Here is a 10000-nt window from a genome sequence, read left to right on the forward strand (position 1 = left end):
ATGACGGTCTCTCCTTCTGATGAATAATTTTTTTTTAGCCATTTTTACCTGCTCCTTTTAGTAACTTAAAGAAATAGTTTAAAGGGAAATAATGTAACATAAATCAAGAAATCTCTTCTTATGCAACCAATAGATAAGAGCATAAGCATAACATTCTATGTATCGAATTAATCGAGGTAGGATGGAAAACCTTCATACAGGTAGACGCTAGATAGATTTTCTCGGTTACAATTACTTACTCCAGCGTATAAAAGGGCTCACAAGACGTAGAAATTTACTTGATCTATTGATCACTATCCGCGAGAGCATGATAACCGATGTAGAAGTTGTTGAAACTACTACAAGTAGTGATCACAACTTTAATTCAAACTGCTAAATAACAATAGAATACTGTAGATATTTGTGTATCTAAAATACCCGATTTCAGTAAAGCTTAATTCATAGGACTACATCAGGAGCTTCATCTTACAGATTGGAAGGCAAAATTAAGCGAAAGACATGTATATCAGATGTGGAAAATATTCAATATACACTTAATAAAATGATTCATACTTACATCCCGTTTAAGGACAGACGCCCCCAAATCAAGCTTGCTAAAAAAGGCTCGACAAAGAAACTGAGAAAAGTATTGCTAATAAGAGACAGGCTTATAAGAAATCCAAGTGCTTGGGTGCACCTAATAACTATCAAAGTTATGTAATAATACAGAGAAAATAAAAAGGTACAATAAAAAAACAAAAAAGGTAATGCAAAATTAATATCACTGATAAGTCCAAAGAGAATCCTAAAGAATTCTATAGTTATTTTAGAGATAAAAAGGTTATTAGGAATCACATTGGCCCACCATTATGTGCTGACGATTGACTACAATATTCAAATGAAGGAATGTGTGATATTTCAAAAACTATTCTAGTTCAGTATTCATGAACAAAACCCCTCAAAGTAAACTCCAAACTGAAACCTGGGAAAAGTCCCGAGTGAACTTACTACGGTAAATATAACAAAAGAATAAGTAAAAGGTGTATATAGAAATTCAAAATTAATAGAATACCAGGGCCTGACGGTTAGGATTCTAACATTTTAAAGGAAATGAATACTGAGATTATTGTTCTATTAGAAATTATTTTCAAGAAATCTATCTATCACAGTTGAGCAGTAGTTGCCACTCAGGTCAGGTCAACCGGGTAGCTGCTTCAGTTAATGAAAATGGCGAGTGATTGTGTTATCGTGTTTAGCGCCGAAGAGGTACAATCTCTACTTAGTAGAATTGAAGCCTTGGAGGATGCTGTTAAGTGCCTTAAAGAGGAGAATCGAGCTCTCCGCTCGAAGGCCCAAAATACGGAAGACAAAATTAGTGATGAGCATGGATGGAATACGGTGAAAAATAAGATGCGGAAAAGTGGAAAAAAGTCCTCACCAGCCCCACTCGTTTGCAAGAACTCGTTTCAATTACTAGCGAATCTGCAAGAAGAAGAAACTAATGAAATCCAAGAGAAGAAGGGAAGGGCAGACGCTGGAACCCTGCCCACAGGTAAGATTTTAGTAGTAGGAGACAGTCAAGTGAGGTACTTAGACAGGGCTTTCTGCGATAAAGATAAGAAACATAGGACGCAGGTGTGTTTCCCCGGCGCGGGCATAGGAGATGTTAGAGATAGGATTGAAGAGTGTCTAGTAGGGGAAGGTAAGGACCCAGTAGATTGCTTAAGTGCCGGGGGAAATGATATAGGTAAGTTAGGGAGTGAGGAATTGTTTGCGCTAGACAAGATTAGAAATAGGGGAGGTGTTCCTGTTGTATGTGGAATCCTTCCGAGGCGTAGAGTTGGAGGCATGTGACATTCCAGGGCTATTGCAATGAATTGCAGGTTGGCAAAACAATGAAGGCCAATGGATGGGCATTTGTCGACAACTGGGACCGCTTTTATGGTAAGAATCACCTATACAAAAGGGACGGTGGTGCACTTGTCTCCCAGAGGATTTCTGCTCCTTGCTGAATCCCTTGAGCGAGAAGTAAGCATCCTACAGGGGTTTTCTCGGGCAGATTACGTGGGAGTAGGGGGAGAAGTATCCGAATACAGTTTAGACAATAGAAGCAACTTAGAGAGGGGCTGTGAAAAGTATAACCAAACCAGATGGAGGGAAGATAAACTTAAGGTTTACTATACAAATAGCAGGAGCATAATTAACAAAATTGTTTTGCTGCGAGGTAAAGCATGCGTAGAAAATTTCAATATTATAGCTATTACTGAATCCTGGATAAACATGGTTGATAAATGTTTCCTTCCGAAAATCGAAATAGAAGGATATAAGTTTTTTCATAAGGATAGGGTTGGCAGGAGTGGGGGAGGTGTAGCACTTTTCGTTAAAAACACATTAAACTGTATTATCAACAATTCGATTAAGGAAGATGTGTACGGAATCTATTTGGGTAGAGATTATAGGCAATAAGAAAGTTATTATTGGCGTCTTGTATAGACCTCCTAACCTCAGCATTGAGCAGACTGATCCCCTGATTCATAAAATTCACAGAGCGTCCCAGTACAAAAACGTTCTGATCATGGGAGATTTTAATCATAGAAACATTGACTGGGAAACTTTAATAGTGAAGAAATTCTTAGATGTCATACAGACTAATTTCCTAAAACAACTGATTACCGATCCTACGAGGGGACAAAATACCCTGGACTTAATTTTAACAAATAATGAGCACCAAATTAGCAGCGTAATAGTGGGAGATAGTCTAGGCTCTAGAAATCATCAAGAAATAAGATTTAATGTTATTTAGGTAAAATTAAAAAGTACGAATAACGTTTAAGTACCAGACTTCAGGGAAGCAAACTTTGACAATATAAAAACCTATTTGAAATTGAATACGAAATATACGGACGTTTCAAACATTGTCGTTTCTCGTAGTGGGGCTGAGAGTCAGGTCGGTACTAAGAGCCGGGTCACGGAGGGTAATATGCATACCTTAGGTCAGGTCATTTGGGGGCGAGGGCCCAACAGTCAGGTCAGCGATTTAGAAGAAATGTATAGCAATCTAACTGATCTAATTATTAATGCACAAAACACATTTATCCCCCTAAAGTCAATACGGAAAAATAGTAATACTCCCAAATGGATGGCGGACAGATTGAAACATGAGATCGGAATGAAAAGAGGACTTTAAGTAAATATAAAAAACGGGGAATAACACCTTAGATCAAGGTATAACGAAATGGCAAAGCTGGTTAAAAGGAATACACGTACAGCGGAACGTATTTATGAAATCAAGGTTGCCAGTCAAGCAAAATCCAACCCAAACGGTTTCTTTCACCTCTATAGGACAAAAAATAAAGAAAGAATAGGACCAATTAAAAACGATGAAAATTTTATGATAGAATCGAAGGAAAAATGAGTGAGGAGTTTAACAATAATTTTCTATCGGTATTTACTAATGAGAGCTTAGATAAAGTACCTGACTGCGATCCAATTTACAGAGGGGATGAAGAAATTAGTCTATTTAATATCAGCATTAGCAAAGTAGAAGTAGTCAAGCAGATTGAAAGACTTAAAGCTACAAAATCTCCGGGTCCAAACGAACTTTTTCCAAGAATGCTTAAGGAGTGCAAATTTGAAATCTGCGACCGGTTAACTGAAATATTCAATAAATCGGTAGACACTGGTTTTGTGCCAACTGCTTGGAGGCAGGCAAACGTTGTTCGTGTTTTTAAGAAAGGAGATAGATCGTCTGTATGCAACTACAGGCCAATCAGTTTGACATCGGTTATAGGAAAAATGCTTGAATCAATAATAGTAAATAGACTCAGAGAACACATCGAAGGGCATAATTTAATTCGTGATTCACAGCATGGTTTCTCCAAGGGTAAGTCATGTGTGACTAATCTTCTATTGTTTTACACTAAAGTATATAAAGCGTCAGATAACAATGAAGATTACGATGTTATTTACCTTGACTTTAGCAAAGCGTTCAACAAGGTGCCTCACCAGAAACTACTAAATATAATCAAAGCCCATGGCATAGGAGGAAAAGTGTTAGAATGGATTAGAGCTTGGATTAGTAACAGAAAACAGCGGGTCACCATAAATGGAATAAAATCTAGGTGGGGCAATGTTACTAGCGGGGTCCCCCCGGGCTCGGTTTTGGGTCCCTTGTTATTCATTATGTACATAAATGACTTGGACGATGGGATAAATAGTGATGTTAGTAAGTTTGCGGATGACACTAAAATAGGACGCCTAATTAGGTTAGGAGACGACGTAGAGATTCTGCAGGATGATCTTAATAAATTGTTAACATGGTCGGAGAAATGGCAAATGAACTTCAATATCTCTAAGTGTAGCGTGTTAAACGTAGGGCTACACAACCCCAAAAATAGATATATCTTAGATAACACACACGTTTTTAGAAAAATCTGAGTGCGAGAGGGACTTGGGAGTTCTGGTGAGTCCGGACCTTAAAACCAGGAAGCAGTACATTAGTGCCAGAAATAAAACTAACAGAGCATTAGGTTTCATTGCTAGGACGGTATCGAATAGAAGTGCAGAGGTAATTATTAAACTCTAGCGATAGTTAGACCCATCCTTGACTATGCGGTACAGTTTTGGTCTCCGTCCTACAGAATGGACATAAATTCACTAGAATCAGTACAGAGAAGAATGACCAAAATGATACATGGACTCAGAAATTTGCCTTACGAAGAGAGGCTTAGGTACATAAACTTACACTCTCTGGAAAGACGCAGAGTGCGGGGTGATCTAATAGAAGTGTTCAAGTGGATCAAAGACTATAACAAGGGAGATAGAGACAAGGTCATCATAATAAAACAACAGGGCAGGACTCGCAGTAATGGGTATAAACGACAAATTTAGATTTAAGAATGAAATAGGTAAGAATTTGTTTACTAATAGGGTGTTGGAATAAACTTAGTAACCATGTAGTAAACGCTGAAACTATCAGTTGTTTTTAAAAACTATTAGACAACTTTATGGATGGGGACGACAGGTGGTGATGGATACGGAGGTGCCTAGTGTAGGCCTTATGGTCTCTTGCAGTCTCCTTTATTCTTATGTTTTTATGTATCATATCCAGAGGTGTTCCAAGGGAATGGAAGCTAGATAGCGTTACTTCCATATTCAAAAAAGGTAACGAAAAAAAAAAAAGAACTACAGGCCTATAAGCTTGAATTCAATCGTAGAAAATATTATGGAAACTACCATCAGAGATGGTATTGAACATCGTTTAGAAAGTAACTGTTTGATAAATGATATCCAGAATGAATTCATACGGAAACTTTCTTGTGTAACTAACTTACTCGAATTCTACAACACGGTCATATCAGATTATGACAAAAGAAACAATGTAGATTTAATATATCTAGATTTTTCTAAAGCTTTTGATACCATCCCCAACGAAAGACTACTTACTAAATTAGCTTCACACGGAGTAAGTGGTAGCCTGTTATGTTGGAGTATTAATTGGTTAAACGATCAAAAACAGAAAGTTGTTTTAAAAGGCAAAACTTCTATATAGAAAAATGTTACGAGTGGAGCTCCTCAGGGTTCCGTTCTTGGGCCACTTCTATTAATAGTCTATACAAATGATATAGACCACGAACTGAAATTTATCGTCTCCAAATTTTCTGCTGATACAAAAATGTACGGAATAGCAAATGATCACTTAAACCAATTAGACATTCAAGAAGATAAACTACAGCAATGATCTAAAAAGTGTCTAATGAAATTTAACACAAATGTAAGGTTATGCACATAGGTAGAAATAACATTAAGTACGATTACAAGTTATCTGGAAATTCGTTAACAAAAGTGGATAGTGAAAAGGATATCGGCGTAATTATCAGTAACGATCTCAAATAATCTAAGCAGTGTATTTCGGCCTTTGAGAAAGTAAATAAGATTCTAGGACTGATTGCATAATCTTTTGAAATTAAAGGTCTATCTCTAACAAGGTATACAGTATAACTCATTTGTTCGTCCACATTTGGAATATGTTGTTTCCGTATGGTCACCGAATCTCATTATAGACATTGATGGATTGGAAAAAGTACAACGGTGAGCCACAAAACTGATTCCAAATATAAAGGATAAAACATATGGAAATCGACTACAACATGTGAATCTGTTTTCCCTAAAAAGAAGAAGAAAAAAAAAAGGTCTTTAAGATTCGAAAGAGAACTGACAACATTAAAAGTGATAAGATTATACACTGAATGAGAAATAATGGTCTCAACCTGTCAGTAAATAGATTTAACTTGAAAGTGGGTAGAAGCAAATTCGCCAACCATGTAGTTGATGAATGGAATAAACTTCCTGCAGAGGCGGTGCAACGAAGTTCAGTTCGAAGCTTTAAGCTTCGTTTAGATAAACATCTAAGCAATGCCTGCCATCAATTTTATATCATTTATTTTATTTGTTTGTTATTATATGTCTGTTTATTATTGTTTATTAGATTTTTATTTATTATTATTTGTCTGCCCATGTATTATTATTTACTATTTACCTGTTTGTTTATTATCTAAATTTACCAATTTATTTATTCATTTATTTATTTCATTATTATTTATATCATTATTATTATTTTTATTTGCCTATCATTATTATATTCTTTTCGCATCTAACCTAGTTATACACCAAAAGGTCTACTATCGCCATGCTTCTCATTTGTAATCCTTTGTAACCATTGTGTAAAACCCACAACGCGAGTAAAAGAATACACTCCAGAAGACTAAAGTGCTACTACGGAACGCATGCTGAACTGTTGAACAAAGGTTTTCAAATAGTTTTTTGCTAAAGAATGTCATTTTGTAGAGGAGAAACTTGTAGAGAAAAATATCAGGTAAAGGAAACAACGGATTAAGATAAGTGCCAAGAGTTGATAGGATCTCATTTTCAATCCGTAAAGTATGTAGGGACTAATTATTGAACAGTATTCATAACCTTATTGTATACTCATTAGAGGAAGATAAATTAGTAAATTATTAAAGTAAGAGAAGAGAAGGATCCTGAAATGATGGTCACGGTGACCTTATCAACCGATTTTTGAAAACAAAGGAGTACAGTGGAGCAAATATCTAACTGTGGAATAATGATAAAAAAAAAAAGTTGAAAAGTATCTCAACCATAATATTTAGACTTCAAGAAGGCGTTAGGGGCACCATGAGAAAATTAAACATCAACGAAAACATTGTACAAACCATCCAAGCACTGTACAAGCATACAAATAACGCCGTACCATTGAACAAAAAAGTTAGAGAGCACTTGAGTACCAATTAAAGTTCGTCGGAGATCTCTACGATCACCAGTTCTAATTTATATGATTTTAGAACGTATCATGCAGAACACCTTGGAAGACCACCTTACGTCGTTATCTATTGGTGGCAGGAGAATTTATAGCTTGCGCTTTGCCGACAACATTGATCTCATGGCCGGCACAAACCAAGAATTACAAAATCTCACGCATCACCATACGAGCAGAGCAACGGCGGTTTGGATGGAAGCAAGTTCGAAGAAAAGTAAGGTAATGGTCAATAACAAGAAGGAGGAAGTCCACACCATCATCATTATGAACGGAGAGCAATTGGAGGAAGTTGACAAATTCAAGAACGGCAAAAGCAAACACGAGATTCAAACCTACATTGTAGCAGTAATAGTGACAATGATCTGATTGATAACATCTGGAAAAGCTGAAATATCAGCTTCAGGGTAGAATATAAACTCTTCAAACTCCGCGTTGGTATCAACATTCCTTTGTCGATGCGAGACATGGTATATCCCTAAAGACAGCGGAAAGAAGATCCAGGCTTTTGAGAACAACCGACACAGAAAGCTGCTTGGCATCACGTGGAGAGAGAAAAAATATCTACGTAAAGGAGAAAATGTGGTTATCGGTAGGCTCACAAGAACTACTTTTTACCAGGTGAAAATAAAATAAAAACTTTATGGGTCGGACACATTTTTCATCACGACAGCCTTACTAAAACCATCTCGTAACTTTACTTCACAAGGAAAAGGTATCTCATGTCTAACATGTGTAAAGCGTTGCGTCTCAGATTTAGACTTGAGAAACCGTTAACAACGCCAAAGAAGAACCAACCAAAGAATGTCATAACAATCAAACAGGGAGAACGTTATGAGGGACAGGATATCTTCGCCGTTTGTAACGTACATCCGTAAGTAAATGATCCTCTCTCCTACCACAATATAATATATATATATCTTGCTGCTTTCGAGAGGCATTTAAATCCGTCTCTGTCGTTGTTGTTCTTGTTGGCGGCGATATGTGCAGCTTCCACAGTTTTTCTCATTTTCTTCTCAAATCCCTCGTGTAGAATTTCTGCGTTGTTCCAATCAGGTAGATGTCCACATTTGTCCAGGTGACGAACCAGGGAGTTAGATGTTCTATGAGCCCTGAGATCGTTCGTCACCTGGACAAATGTGGACATCTACCTGATTGGAACAACGCAGAAATTCTACACGAGGGATTTGAGAAGAAAATGAGAAAAACTGTGGAAGCTGCACATATCGCCGCCAACAAGAACAACAACGACAGAGACGGATTTAAATGCCTCTCGAAAGCAGCAAGTGTCCTAATAATTAAATCGTTAGCCAAAGGGAAAACATGACGCTCATACCTTGGCGGGTTCCCTCTCTCTACGACTATAAGAATTGTGATCCGTTTGTAATGCTGTAGTCCTCTGAAGAAGACCAAGTTGGTCGCAACGTTAGGGCAATAAACTATATATATATATATATATATATATATATATATATATATATATATATATATATATATATATATATTTGTCCGCTTCCACTCTTATTAGGATTTATTTGTTTCTAGGTACTATTATCACCTCTTTCTCTACATCTTCCTTTTTCTATCAATTGGTCTATTTATCTACTCATATATTAACTCATTTATTTACTTTTTCATTTACTAATTTGTTTGTATAGCTATTCATGTGGTTATTCATTTATATATTTATTTGTTCACTCGTTTATTTATATATTTACTTATCTATTTATTTATCCATTTCTTCATTTATTAATCTGTTTGTTTATCTATTAATTTCTTATTTACTTATGTATTGACATATGTGTATTTATATAATCACTTATTTATTTACTTATTTTTCTATTAATTTAATTATTTATTATTTATCTATTTATTTATATATTTATTTATTTATATATTTATTTATTTATTTTTATTTATTTATTTATATATTTATTTATTTATATATTTATTTATTTATGTATTTATTCATTTATCTATTTAGTCTTTTTTTTATTTGTTTATTTATTTATCTACTAATTCATTCATTTATTTATCTATTTATTATTTTTATTTATCTATTTATTTATTTATTTATTTATTTGTTTATTGGTTTATTTATTTATTTATTTATTTATTCATCTATTCATTTATTTCTTTGTTTGTTTATCTGTCCATTGTTCATTTGTTTATCTATTTCCCTATTAGTTTATTTTTTAGATAATATATTTATTCATTGATTTACCTATTTTATCTATTTATCAATCTATATTTTACTTATTTACGTGTTTGTCTATTTACTTATTTACTTACCTAATCATCTGTCTACATATTTGTTTATTTATTTGTCTATTAATTTGTCTCTATGCTTACTTATTTGATTATTTGTTAATTTTATCTCGTATTTTTTTTTATACGTGCTATTCTTCTTAAATTTTTAACCATGCTTTTTTCCTTGTTTAATTTCTTCGATTTTTTTTGTGGAAGGTAAGTTAAGAGTGGAGGATAGATGGAGAAAGAGGAAAGGGACAAAAGGTAGGGAGGTGCTTGGAGTGAACTCTTTGAATGAAAAGGAAAAGGAGAAGGAGTACAAGAAGAAGCTGAAGGAGGAGTGGGAGGGTGTGAAGGCTAGAGTAGAGCTAGGTGTGGAGGAGGAATGGGGATGTTTCAAGGAGGGAGTCACAAACTGTGCAAGGATGGTCTGTGGAA

The sequence above is a fragment of the Oratosquilla oratoria genome, chromosome 16 (assembly GCF_046742065.1).
Source record: "Oratosquilla oratoria isolate Oo_2021 chromosome 16, ASM4674206v1, whole genome shotgun sequence".
In the NCBI taxonomy this organism is placed as follows: domain Eukaryota; kingdom Metazoa; phylum Arthropoda; class Malacostraca; order Stomatopoda; family Squillidae; genus Oratosquilla; species Oratosquilla oratoria.